Source organism: Leucoraja erinacea, chromosome 34 (assembly GCF_028641065.1).
Source record: "Leucoraja erinacea ecotype New England chromosome 34, Leri_hhj_1, whole genome shotgun sequence".
Lineage (NCBI taxonomy): Eukaryota > Metazoa > Chordata > Chondrichthyes > Rajiformes > Rajidae > Leucoraja > Leucoraja erinaceus.
In genome coordinates, this window is record NC_073410.1 from 18,367,085 (window position 1) to 18,381,156 (window position 14,072).

At 47.4% G+C, this 14,072-nt stretch overlaps 2 non-coding genes across 2 annotated transcripts; both read left to right on the forward strand.

The window, feature by feature from the left end:
• Nucleotides 1-7,077: 7,077 nt before the first annotated feature.
• On the forward strand, nucleotides 7,078-7,149 carry trnah-gug (transfer RNA histidin (anticodon GUG)). Its single transcript has one exon. It is a non-coding gene; the product is annotated as a tRNA-His (tRNA).
• A 4,615-nt stretch (nucleotides 7,150-11,764) lies between these two features.
• trnah-gug (transfer RNA histidin (anticodon GUG)) lies at nucleotides 11,765-11,836 on the forward strand. Its single transcript has one exon. It is a non-coding gene; the product is annotated as a tRNA-His (tRNA).
• Nucleotides 11,837-14,072: the final 2,236 nt, after the last annotated feature.

Here is a 14,072-nt window from a genome sequence, read left to right on the forward strand (position 1 = left end):
TCCTAGTATCGTCCAACATCGTCCGATAGCACTTATTTTTTAGTCCAAAAGAATTTGTGACATAATAAAAGCTAGTTGGGTGGGGTCTGCTCAGACTCCTGTAGTCGCTTTCTTGCTGTCTCACTCCCATCTTCGCTCCTCTTTCCAACTCTTTGCCATGTCAAAGCCTGGAGAAGACGCTCCATCTCTGGGTCCGCCAGCTCTTCAGCGCTGTAATCAGGTGTCTACACGGAATAGCCTCTTCTCCTCAATTCCTGCGCTGCGTCTTGTGCACTATGGTATGTGCATGTTCCTGAGTCCCAGTGAATACGCATCTTGTCCAGCGGGGTCTGGAAGCGGACACCTCTCTCCTTCAGGGCCATCTTTATTCCCTTATATGCCTTGCGCTTCTGGACAACCTCCGTTGTATAGTCGTGGTCAAATGATAGACGTCGTCCGTCAATCATTATCTTCTTTCCCCAGGCCGTTTTCAATACCATTTCTTTGGTATTAAACTGCAGGAAATTTACCACTATAGACCTAGATGGTGAATTACATTCCGGTTTGCGAGCCAAAGCTCTGTGCGCGCGCTGGATCCGTACGGTGGTGTCCGTTGTTATTACGAGTTCAGTTTTTTAAAGTTGCTCCACAAATTCAGACATAGATTTGCCTTCTTTCTCTTCAGGTACGCCGTAGATGCGAATGTTATTTCGTCTAGACCGTCCTCCAAATCAGTCAGTTTTTCTTGCATGGCTTTCTGTTTTTTTCATACATTTAAAGAGCACGTTTTTCACAGCTATGTCTCAGCCTCTTCAATTCGTACTTCAGCTTTAGTCTAGTTTTATGGGCGTGGATATGTTTGGAATTTGTAGACAGTTTATGATAAATTTCTTGCTTCAGTACTCTGAGTTCGGTTTGCATGTCTTCTTTGATTTCTTCTTTAAATTTATGCAAGTCCACTTTATAGCCTGTCCTGAAGTCATGTATTTCTTTACTGATATTGTGGAGCAGTGAGCGCACGGTTTCTGCAGAGTCATCTTTTGGGCTTTGAGCTTTGTCCATCTCCGGTGAATTCTTTCTTTCTCGTCCGTCACGTTTCTTTTGACTTCTAGTTGTCGCTCTCCCACTCATTCCACAACAGAAAACTGTGAATTATGTGGCAATTACTGAATTAAGGGAGGCTAGTTTTAAACTTGCTATCGGGAGCTCGAAATTAAGCAGCCATCTGCTCGCGTCACCATCGGAAGTGTGGTTTGATACAATTTCAAGCAGGGTGCAAGACTACCAAAATCAAGTGATGTTTCATACCACTTCAAGCAGGGTGCATAGAAACATGGAAACATAGAAATTAGGTGCAGAAGTAGGCCATTCGGCCCTTCGAGTCTGTACCGACATTCAATATGATCATGGTTGATCATCCAACTCAGTATCCTGTACCTGCCTTCTCTCCATACCTCCTGATCCCTTTAGCCACAAGTGCCACATCTAACTCCCTCTTCAATATAGCCAATGAACTGGCCGCAACTACCTTCTGTGGCATAGAATTCCAGAGATTCCCTGTGTGAAAAATGTTTTCCTCATCTCGGTCCTAAAAGATTTCCCCCTTATCCATAAATTGTGACCCCTTGTTCTGGACTTCCCCAACATCGGGAACAAACTTCCTGCATCTAGCCTGTCCAACCCCTTAAGAATTTTGTAAATTTCTTCATATGAAAATCCTGACATCCCAGCAATCAGTCTGGTGAACGTCTCTGTACTCCCTCTATGGCAAGAATGTCTTTCCTCAGATTAGGAGACCAAAACTGTACGCTATACTCCAGGTGTGGTCTCACCAAGACCCTGTACAACTGCAGTAGAACCTCCCTGCTCCTATACTCAAATCATTTTGCTATGAATGCTAACATATCATTCGCTTTCTTCACTGCCTGCTGCACCTGCATGCCTAATTTTAATGACTGGTGTACCATGACCCCCAGGTCTCGTAGCATCTCCCCTTTTCCTAATCGGCCATCATTCAGATAATAGTCTACTTTCCTGTTTTTGCCACCAAAGTGGATAACCTCACATTTACCCACGTTATACTGCATCTGCCATGCATTTGCCCACTCACCCGGCCTATCCAAGTCACCTTGCAGCCTCCTAGCATCCTCCTCGCAGCTAACACTGCCCCCCAGCTTCGTGTCATCCGCAAACTTGGAGATGATGCATTCAATTCCCTCGTCCAAATCATTAATATATATTGTAAATAGTTGGGGTCCCAGCACTGAGCCTTGCGTTACCCCACTAGTCACTGCCTGCCATTGTGAAAATGATCCGTTTACTCCTACACTTTGCTTCCTGTCTGCCAGGCAGTTCTCTAATCGCATCAACACTGAACCCCCAATACCGTGTGCTTTAAGTTTGTATACTAATTTCTTATGTGGGACCTTGTCGAAAGCCTTCTGAAAGTCCAGATATAACACATCCACTTGTTCTCCATTATCCACTCTACTAGTTACATCCTCGAAAAAAATATTTAAGATTCGTCAGACATGATTTATCTTTCATAAATCCATGTTGACTTTGTCCAATGATTTCACCACTTTCCAAATGTGCTGCTATCGCATATTTAATAACTGATTCTAGCAGTTTCCCCACTACCGATGTTAGACTAACGGTTTGTAATTACGCGTTTTCTCTCTCTCTCCCTTTTGTGGGGTTACATTAGCTACCCTCCAATCCTCAGGAACTATTCCCGAATCTAAAGAGTTTTGAAAAATTATCACTAATGCAGCCACTATTTCTGGGGCTACTTCCTTAATTACTCTGGGATGCAGCCTATGTGGCCCTGGGGATGTATCGGCCTTTAATCCATTCAATTTACCTAAAACCACTTCCCGGCTAACCTGGATTTCACTCAGTTCCTCCATCTCATTTGATCCCCGGTCCACTGCAATTTCCGGCAGATTATTTATGTCTTCCTTAGTGAAGACAGAACCAAAGTAGTTATTCAATTGGTCTGCCATGTGATTGTCCCCATTGTTCACCTGCTTCTGACAGCAAGGGACCTACATTTGTTTTAACTAACCTTTTTCTCTTCACATATCTATAAAAACATTTGCAGTCAGTTTTTATGTCCCCTGCCAGTTTCCTTTCATAATCTATTTCCATTTCCTAATTAACCCCTTTGTCCTCCTCTGCGGGACTCTGAAATTCTCCCAGTTCTCTGGTAGGCTGCCTTTTCTGGCAACTTTTGTCTTGATACTATCCCTGATTTCTCCTGTCATCAACGGATGCACTACCTTCCCTGATTTATTATTTTTCCAAACTAGGACGAACAATTGTTGTAGCTCATCCTTGCAGTCTTTAAATGCTTCCATTGCATATCCACTGTCAACCCTTTAAGAATCAATTGCCAGTCTATCTTGGCAAAATCACATCGTACCTTCAAAGTCACCTTTCTTTAAATTCAGGACCCTTGTTTCTGAATTAACCATGTCCCTCTCCATCCTAATGAAGAACTCAACCATATTATGGTCACTCTTGTCCAAGGGGCCACGCACAAGAAGACTGCTAACTAACCATTCCTCATTACTCAATACCCAGTCTAGAATAACCTGCTCTCTCGTTGGTTACTCTACATGTTGGTTAAGAAAACTATCCCGCATACATTCCAAGAAATCCTCTTCCTCAGCACCCTTGCAAATTTAATTTACCCAATCTATATGTAGATTGAAGTTACCCATTATTACTGTTTTACGTTTGTTGCACGCATTTCTAATTTCCTGTTCGATGCCATCCCCAACGCCACTTCTATTGTTAGGTGGCCTGTACACAACTCCCATTAGCGTTTTCTGTCCCTTAGTGTTTCGCAGCTCTACCCATATCGATTCCACATCCTCCAATCTAATGTCCTTCCTTTCTATTACGTTAATATCCTCCCTAACCAGGAACGCTACCCCACCTCCTTTCCCTTTCTGTCTATCGCTCCTGAATATTGAATATCTCTGGATGTTCAGTTCCCAGCCTTGGTCACCCTGGAGCCATGTCTCCGTGATCCCAACTATATCTTAGTCATTAATAACTATCTGCACATTCAACTCATCCACCTTATTATTTTTGCATTGAGATATAAAGTCGTCGGGCTTGTTTTTACAACACTCTCACCCCTTATACAATTATGTTGAAATGTGGTCCTTTTTAATTTTTGCCCTGGATTTGTCTGCCTGCCACTTTTACTTTTCACCTTGCTATCTATTGCTTCTACCCTCATTTTACACCCCTCTGTCTCTCCACTCACACATTTAAGAAACCCTTTCCATTTAACTCCATCCTCGAATATCCCATTTGACACCCCACCCCCTTATTCAATTTAAAACCACCCTGTAGCAGTGGCAAATCTGCCTGACAGAATGCTGGTCCCCCACCTGTTAACATGCAATCCGTCTCTTTTGCACAGTCCCCCTTACTCCAAAACAGACCTCAGTGATCTAAAAATCTAAACCCCTTCCTCGTGCACCAGTTCCTCAGCCACACATTCAGGTCCCGTATCTCCCTGTCCCTGCTCTCGCCAGCACGAGGAACTGGAAGCAAACCGGTGATAACAACCCTGGAGGTCCTACTTCTCAACATTTTTCCGAGCTCTCTGAAGTCTCGCTGCAGAATATTCATCCCCTTCTTTCCGATATCGTTAGTGCCGACATGCACTACCACTTCCGGATGTTCACCTTCGCCGTTGAGGATTTTCTGTACTCTGTCCGTGACATCCTGGATCCTGGCACCAGGAAGGCAGCACACCATCCTCAAATCCCGTCTGTTGCCGCAGAAACCCCTGTCCGTACCTCTCACAATGGAGTCTCCAACTACAATGGCGTTGCCTGACGTTGGCCTCTTTGGTTTTAGCTCAACGGCCCTTTTTGCTTCGCAAACCAGTCCGCCGCTCGGTGTAACAACGTCTTCTGTCCCGACAGCTTCTAAGTGGGCGGACCTGTTCACAAGAGGTGCAACACCCGGGGACGTTTGCATTCCATGTTTCCCTCCCTTTCTCAGCGTCACCCGCATTCTCTCGTCCAGTATCTTAGGTGTAACAATCTTACTGTAGGACTTGTTGAGGAACGACTCCGTTTCCCGGACGAACCCGAGGTCATCCACTTGCTTCTCCAGTTCCCCAACACAGTCCTTGAGGAGCTGTACCTGGATGCACTTCTCACATTTGCAGCAGCCAGATGCACCAGCAGTGTCCTTGACCTCCCACATACTGCAAGCATCACACTGAATCAGCTTGCCTGACATCTCCTTCTTTCGTCTCTCCTTCTCCAGCGTTTTGCGTAATCTCCTCTCCACAGCCTCCTCGCCGAACACTCTCAAGATGGGTCTGTCATGGCGTTCGGATTTAAGACCAGCGTCTACCAAAGCAAACCTTCTACTCCCTGCTTAAAGAAGGCAAAAGAGGCGGACAAAATAAGAGATTCAAAGACACCTTAAAAGCTAGCATGATGAAATGTGAAATCGACATCGGCAATTGGGAAACCAATGCCAAAGACAGGAAACTCTGGCGAACCATCATCCAAGAATATAGCACTCTGTATGGGGCTCTGGTAATCCACATCTCGAGTATTGTGTACAGTTTTGATCTTCTAATTTGAGGAAGGACATCCTTGTGATTGAGGCAGTGCAACGTAGTTTCACGAGATTGATTCCTGGGATGGCGGGACTGTCATATGAGGAATGATTGAAAGGACTAATCTTGTATTCACTGTAGTTTAGAAGGATGTGCATGGATCTTATAGAAACATATAAAATTACAAAAGGACTCGACAAGTTATATGCAGGAAAAATGTTCTCAAAGTTGGGCGAGTTGAGAACCAGGGGACAATAAAGGGGAAGCAATTTAAGACTGAGGTGAGAAAAACGTTTTCACCCAGAGTTTTGAATTGGAGGAATTCCCTGCCACATAGGGCAGTGAAGGGCAAATCAATGGATGGATTTAAGAGTGAGTTAGAGCTCTAGGGGACAGTGGAATCAAGGGATATGGGGATAAAGCAGGCACGGGGTATTGATTGGGGCATGACAACAATGAATTGCGGCGCTCCTCCTGTACCTATTTGCTATGGTTCTATGTTTCTCAGAAGGAACAGCGACCTTCGACGCCAAGAGATGCGCAGAAATGGAAGAAACGAGAAGAACACGGAAAGAGGGGAGGCAACACACAAAGTCCGACCTGCCATCTGGAATTACCTGTCCTGAATGTCGAAGAAACATCAAAGCCAGGATTTTGACTGCCTGAGAGTCCATAAAAACTACAGAACGTAGACCATCATCCTCGACCTCGAGGGTTAGCCACGACGAATTCCCTGTTTTCTCTTTCCCTCCTGTCATAAAAAGAGTGGGATTACATTTGCCACTCCCCAGACCATTGGAACTGCTCCAGTGTCTAGGGAATATTGGGAAATGATTATCAATGCATCCACAATGTCTAGGACCGCCTCATTAAATACGCTGGAATGCACACCATCGAGTTCTGGGGATTTATCTGTCGTAAATCAAAACATTTTTCGAAACTAATGGGGATTTCCTTCATTTCCTCTCTCCCACTAAAACCTCGGTCCTCTAGTATTTCTAGGTAGTCACAGAAGGGGAAAGAAAAGTGCTAAAATGGGAACATATCATAGCCACTACATGAATACAGGTGGCAGTCAATAGCCTCGAGGGAAGCCCCCAAGTTAAAAACAGCAAAGGAGCAAATAGTGCTATGGCCAATAGATTCGCGTTGAGGTGCTACATAATTATATGATGGCGTGGGGACGAAGGCGAAATGGTATCTCCACGATAAACATGGAACGTAGGGAAGTTAATGAAGGGGTTTCAGGTTTGTCAGGAGTGAACTACGGATTCCCCAGCATCCACGAAGTTCTGGATTGATGGAGCCAATAAACAGAGCACGTAAGAAAAATATAGCAAAAGCGTTGATCAGAAAGGGATGTGTTCAGGTGCAGTTGATGAAGTTCAAATAACCTAGAGCGAGCCGCTACTTTGACTTTGACACAGGAGCTTCTATAGGTGAGTCATATGAGTTTTAGTGGTTTTGGCGGCACAGTTAGCACACAGCTGAAGTGTGTGGCCGTGATCGTATAGTGGTTAGTACTCTGCGTTGTGGCCGCAGCAACCTCGGTTCGAATCCGAGTCACGGCAGGCCGTATTTTATAAATCATTGTTTTAGCTGTTCAGGGATATTCAACTACCTCCTCTACTGACACAAATTTTGCCGCGAGCGGTCGCATGTTTACTGTCGGGCCATTCCATCTCGCATTGAAATATATAGATCTGCTGGTCAATTTCAAAACGAACCGTTTTCAAAACAAACGAAAGATAGCAGATTGAGTTTAATGCTGATAAATGTGAGGTGCTACACCTTGGCAGGACAAATCAAAATAGGACGTACGTGGTAAATGGTAGGGAATTGAAGAATACAGTTGAACAGAGGGAACTGGGAATAACCGTGCATAGTTCCTTGAAGGTGGAATCTCAAATAGATAGGGTGGTAAAGAAAGCTTTTGGTATGCTAGCCTTTATAAATCAGAGCATTGAGTATAGAAGCTGGGATGTAATGTTAAAATTGTACAAGGCATTGGTGAGACCAAATCTGGGCTATGGTGTACAATTTTGGTCGCCCAATTATAGGAAGGATGTCAACAACATAGAGAGAGTACAGAGGAGATTTACAAGAATTTTGCCTGGGTTTCAACAATTAAGTTACAGAGAAAGGTTGAATAAGTTAGGTCTCAGCAACCTCGGTTCGAATCCGAGTCACGGCAGGCCGTATCTTATAAATTCATATATCAGCTGCTCAAGGATATTCAACTCTCTCCTTTTACTGAAACACAGGTTGCCGTAAGCAGTTGAAGGTTCTCTGTCGCCTCCGCTTTCCCCTCGAGATATTCCATCTCGCATTCGAACATATAGAACTGGTGGGAATTTCGAAATGAACCGGGTCTATTGATTAATAGGTACGATAAAATAATCGGGATCTTCAGTGGGTGTAAGAAAGGGAATCACCCGGGTTGCATCGAAACATATATTGGATCTCCGTTTACAGAACCAGCCGCTGGCCATGGAGGAGACCCAGGACAGAGAGGTCGGGTGGGGAATGGGAGGGGGAGTTGAAGTGCTGAGCCACCGGGAGGTCAGGTTGGTTATTGCAGACCTAGCGGAGGTGTTCGGCGAAGCGATCGCCCAGCATCCGCTTGGTCTCACCGATGTAGATCAGCTGAAATCTAGAGCAGCGGATGGAATATATGAGGTTGGAGGACATGCAGGTGAACCTCTGTCGCACCTGGAACGACTGCTTGGGTCCGTGAATGGAGTCGAGAGGGGAGGTGAAGGGGAAAGCGTTGTATCTCTTGCGGTTGCAACGGAAAGTGGCCGGAGAGGGCTTGGTACAGGAGGGAAGGGACTAATTGACAAGGGAGTTACGGAGGGAGCGGTCTTTGCGGAACGCAGACATGGGGGGAGATGGGAAGATGCCGAGTGGTGGGGTCACGTTGGAGGTGGCGAAACTGACGGAGGATTAGTTGTTGTATGTGACGGCTGGTGGGGTGAAAGGTGAGGACTAGGGGGACTCTGTCCTTGTTGAGAGTGGAGGGGGGGGGAGAGAGAGCAGTGTTGCGGGGTATGGAAGAGACCCCGGTGCGAGCATAATGTATGGTGGAGGAGAGGAACCCCCGTTCCCTGAAGAATGAGGACATTTCAGATGCCCTGGTGTGGAACGCCTCAACCTGGGAGCAAATGCGGCGTAGACGGAGGAATTGGGAGTAGGGGATGGAGTCCTTACAGAAAGCAGTGTGGGAAGAAGCACCGATATAGATCTGCTGACATCTAGAGCGGCGGATGCAATAGATGAGGTTGGATGAGATGCAGGCGAACCTCTGTCGCACCTGGAACGACTTATTGGGTCCTTGAATGGAGTCGAGGGGAGAGGTAAATGGACAAGGGACAAATGTATAACAGTGAGTATGGATGAGATCAAAGGAACGGCCCATGTTCTGGGAACAAAGGAAATAGCATGTTGTCAATCTAATAGCATATTGCCCATCTAATTAACTGGGCGGCAACCCAGATTAATATTTTGTCGGCGTCCTCGGTTAATCTATCTGACTGAATGCCTCGCTCTCTGTTACCGAGTGTAGCCATTCACATCCAACCGACTGGCCAGCTACCGGTAACCATTGAACGTCAGGCTATTGCGCGGAGTAGTCCGATTTTCTGATACCGTGCTACCGCGCGTTGCCCTGGGCTGTTGCGGTGTCCGGGTTGTTTACACAGTTGCACTCACCACATCCCTCCCGCGAGTAGTTGGCCCGAGCGTAGGCAGTCGATGCTGTCCACCGGCCAGTGAAACTTAGTACCCCCGTCACCCCCCCCTCTCCATTGCCAAGTTCTAAACAAATTTCTCATGATCCCTGGCGCCTGGACCTGAACATCGCCTCAATAGCTCTCAATGTCAGTGGCTAGAGCCACCAAAATAGTTGACGCGCACTGTCTCCCGGAATGTTCGCAGGCTGGGGCCTGTGAAGCAGACGGTTCACACTTCTCCCAGGAAGCTCTCTGGGCGGGGACTTTGACTTTCCAGCTCTTACATACTTCCCGGCCACGCGCGGGTACGGGCCGCTGACTGCACCCGTCCTAATCGTCTTCCCTTGTGCCGCAGAATGGGGCCGCCGACTTACCATGATTCGTCAGCGCTCCCGGTCGCTTCCACGATACTAGAACATTTGTGTTTTGCCGAGGCCTTGTCTTTGTATTCCTTCGTACACGTTTCGACGTGTTCAAAACCCGCCATAATTCGAACTCCGTCGCCTCTGCCTCTGGGCCACTGCTCCTACTCGCCAAACCTACATCACCCACATAACCATCTCCACTGTACTTCTCCCTCCCCCTCCCTCCCTCCCTCCCTCCCTCCCTCCCCACATGATATCTGACCAGGTCCTCCTGGCTGCCATTCTCAGAGCCTGGTTCTGACCCATGTCCCAACCCTGTTGTTTTCACCCCGCTATAATCTAATAGACTGTACACAAAATGCTGGAGAAACTCAGCGGGTGAGGCAGCGTCTATGGAGGGAAATAATGGGCGACGTTTCGGGTCGAGTCCCTTCTTCTGGCTGCTGTGGTGGTGGGGGATGGGGCAGAAGAAAATAAGAGGTGGAGACAGTAGGCTGTGGGAGAGCTGGGAAGGGGAGGGGAAGGATGGAGAAAGCAAGGACCACCGGAAATTGGAGGTCAATATTGATACCGCTGGTGTGTAAACTACCCAAGCGAAATATGAGGTGCTGCTCGAACAATTTGCGGTGGAACTCACTCTGGCCATGGAGGAGGCCCAGGACAGAAAGGTCGGATTCGGAAAGGGAGGGTACGTTGATGTGTTGAGCCACTGGGAGATTATGTTTTTTAAAGCGAACTGAGCGGCGGTGTTGGGTGGACAGTGGATGCAATAGATGAGTTTGGAGGAGGTGCATGTGAACCTGTGCCTCGCCTTGAAAGAATGTTTGGGTCTTTGGATGAAGTTGAGGGGTCGGTAAAGCGACTAATGTAGCATTTCCTCCGGTTGCAAGGGGACGCACCAGGGGAGTGGTGGTTTGAGTGGGAAGGGATGAATTGACTAGGGAGTTCTAGAGGGAGCAGTCTGTACTGAAAGCCGAAAGTGGAGGAGATGGGAAGATGTGGCCAGTGGTGGGATCCAGTTGGAGGTGGCGAAAATTTCCGAGGATTATCTGTTGTATGTGACGGCTGGTAGGGTGGAACGCGACGACAAACGGGACGTTGTCCTTGTTACGAGTTGGGTGGATGGGGAGTGAGAGCGGTGCAACGGGATATACATTCGTCTGATAGAATGACCTCTACCGCGCTGATGCCGTGAGCCATTCCTTAGACACCTTCGCCTAGTCCATTACCCCACGTACAATCACCACGACGTCTTCGCCCCATATCCTTCCCTCTGGAATTACATTGCACGGGAATTGTCCACAAAAGGATTCAGACTCAACATCAGATAGGGAATGTTTGTACAGATAAAGAGTGTAGAGCTTCAAACTCGGAGGGAAAATTAAATGGACACAGATTGTCATCAGTAAAATAACCAATTTGGTAGAGAAGCCAACGAACACCCAAGAGTATGTGTCGGAAGAGATAGGGTAATCTTTGGTGGTGGTGGAATGTGTTAGGCAGAAATATACCAACTGCTGAGAAATTGTGCGCAATGCGAACTGGGGAAAGTGCCACATATACGAATGGGACTCAACACCGATCAATGGGACCGCGTGGATGTTTGCAGATAGATTACACTGGACTCTTACTGTATTTACAAAATAAAAGGTACTATTGAATACCGAATGACCACCTTACACGTTGGGCTGATGCATTTACATATGCCCATACTAATTTTCTGGAACCGTGGCCGGGGAAGTTATACAAGACAAGTTAGAGGTGAGAGGTGGGGGGGCGTGGGGGAGGGTCGTGGGGGAGGGGGTGTGTGAGGTGGGGGGGTGGGGTGATGCGGGGACTCAGCGTCTACAGAGGAGGCTTCTGGTTTGTCAGGAGAGGAATACCGATTTCCCATTCCCCAGCGTCCACGAAGTTTTGGACTGATGGAGCCAATAAACAGAACATTTAAGACATATTATTAAAGCTTTGATCGGATCTAGACCGGGATGGGTTCAGGCGCTGATTTGACTCTGCAACAGCAGTTTCAGTGAGTGACTCATACAAGTGTTAGGGGTTTTGATGGCGCAGTTAGCACACAGCTGAAGTGTGTGGCCGTGATCGTATAGTGGTTAGTACTCTGCGTTGTGGCCGCAGCAACCTCGGTTCGAATCCGAGTCACGGCAGGCCGTATTTTATAAATCCTTGTTTTGGCTGTTCAGGGATATTCAACTACCTCCTCTACTGACACAAATTTTGCCGCAAGCGGTTGCATGTTTACTGTCGGGCCATTCCATCTCGCATTGAAATATATAGATCTGGTGGTCAATTTCAAAACGAACCCTTTTCAAAACAAACGAAAGATAGCAGATTGAGTTTAATGCTGATAAATGTGAGGTGCTACACCTTGGCAGGACAAATCAAAATAGGACGTACGTGGTAAATGGTAGGGAATTGAAGAATACAGTTGAACAGAGGGAACTGGGAATAACCGTGCATAGTTCCTTGAAGGTGGAATCTCAAATATATAGGGCGGTAAAGAAAGCTTTTGGTATGCTAGCCTTTATAAATCAGAGCATTGAGTATAGAAGCTGGGATGTAAGGTTAAAATTGTACAAGGCATTGGTGAAACGAAATCTGGACTATGGTCGCCCAATTTTGGTCGCCCAATTATAGGAAGGATGTCAACAAAATAGAGAGAGAGTACAGAGGAGATGTACTAGAATTTTGCCTGGGTTTCAACAATTAAGTTACAGAGAAAGGTTGAAAAAGTTAGGTCTTTATGGCCTTTAGGTCTATAGGTCTTTAGGACATGACTTCAGATTTAAGGGACAGAAGTTTAGGGGTAACATGAGGGGGGAACTTCTTTACCCAGAGAGTGGTGACGGTGTGGAATAAACTTCCAGTGGAAGTGGTGGAGGCAGGGTCGTTGGTATCAATTAAAAATAAATTGGATAGGCATATGGATGAGAAGGGAATGGAGGGTTATGGTATGAGTGCAGGCAGGTGGGACTAAGGTGAAAAAGTTGGTCGGCACGGACTTGTAGGGCCGAGATGGCCTGTTTCCGTGCTGTGATTGTTAGATGGTTATATGGTTTACAGAGTGGGTACACAAAATTGCTGGAGAAACTCAGCGCGTGCAGCAGCATCTATGGAGCGAAAGAAATAGGTAACGTTTCGGGCCGCAACCCTTCTTCAGACAGAGTCAACAGAGTAGCATGCACGTTTATATAAACCTCTTGCCGCAGATTATCTTCACTAAACTGAAATTCAGTTTAGTTCTTTGGCGATGATGATTCTAAGGAACTTAAAATACTCCACAGATGTGACTGTTGTGTTGTTGATGATGAGTGGGTGGAAGGGAGGGATAGTACAATGAAAGTATCCAATCAATTCCCCTGTCTTAAGAGCATTGAACTCCGGATTGTTACGGTGGCATCAGGACGCCAGCTGCGTCACTTCGTGTCTCTAGCCAGATTCCTCCCCATCTTGGATCATTCCAATCAGGGTTGTTTCGTCCGCTCGTGTGAAGCTTGGAGAGGCGCTGCGGACGTGCAGTTATTGGTGTAGAGAGAGTAAAGATGAGAAGATAGTACGCAGCCTTTCGGTGCTCCTATGTTGAGGGTCTGAAAGACACCTCAACAAACAAAATCATTGCATAGGTCCACTAGCGGTCTAGGTGCTGGAGGATGAAATTCAGTCCTAGGATGACTGCGTTATGTACCGATCTATTAGCCTGGTATGCAAACTGCATATGGTTCAGCGGGATGTTCGTGATATTTTTCAGTTTGGCCAGCACAAGTCCTTCAAGGGTTTTCATGATCACAAACGTCAGTGTGACACGTCCGTCGTCACAAAGTCCACTAATCCTTTTCTTTTTGGGTACAGGGACAATGGTGGAGACGTTGAAGCACGCAGGGACAGTGCAGATTGTCAGGGACTGATTGAAATTATCTGTGTAGACTAGCGTCATTAGTGCGGCACAGAGGTTGAGGGTGGGTGGGGGGGGGGGGGGGGGGGGGGGGGGGGGGGGGGGGGGGGGGGGGGGGGGGGGGGGGTGGGGGGGGGGGGGGGGGGGGGGGGGGGGGGGGGGGGGGGGGGGGGGGGGGGGGGGTGGGGGGGGGGGGGGGGGGGGGGGGGGGGGGGGGGGGGGGGGGGGGGGGGGGGGGGGGGGGGGGGGGGGGGGATTACCCCGTCCTGGAGCTTTTCCGACTTTTCTGTCTTCTGAAAAGCCTCTCCACCTCCATATATTATATAGTAGTCAAAAATGCTGGAGAAACTCAGCGGGTCAGGCAGCATCCATGGAGCGAAGGAACAGATGCCGTTTCGGGTCGATACACTTCTTCAATGTCTATTGTTAGTGATGGAGAAGCGGCCTGATTGATGTCGGGAAGCAAGGATGGCGTGGGTGGTGGACGAAGA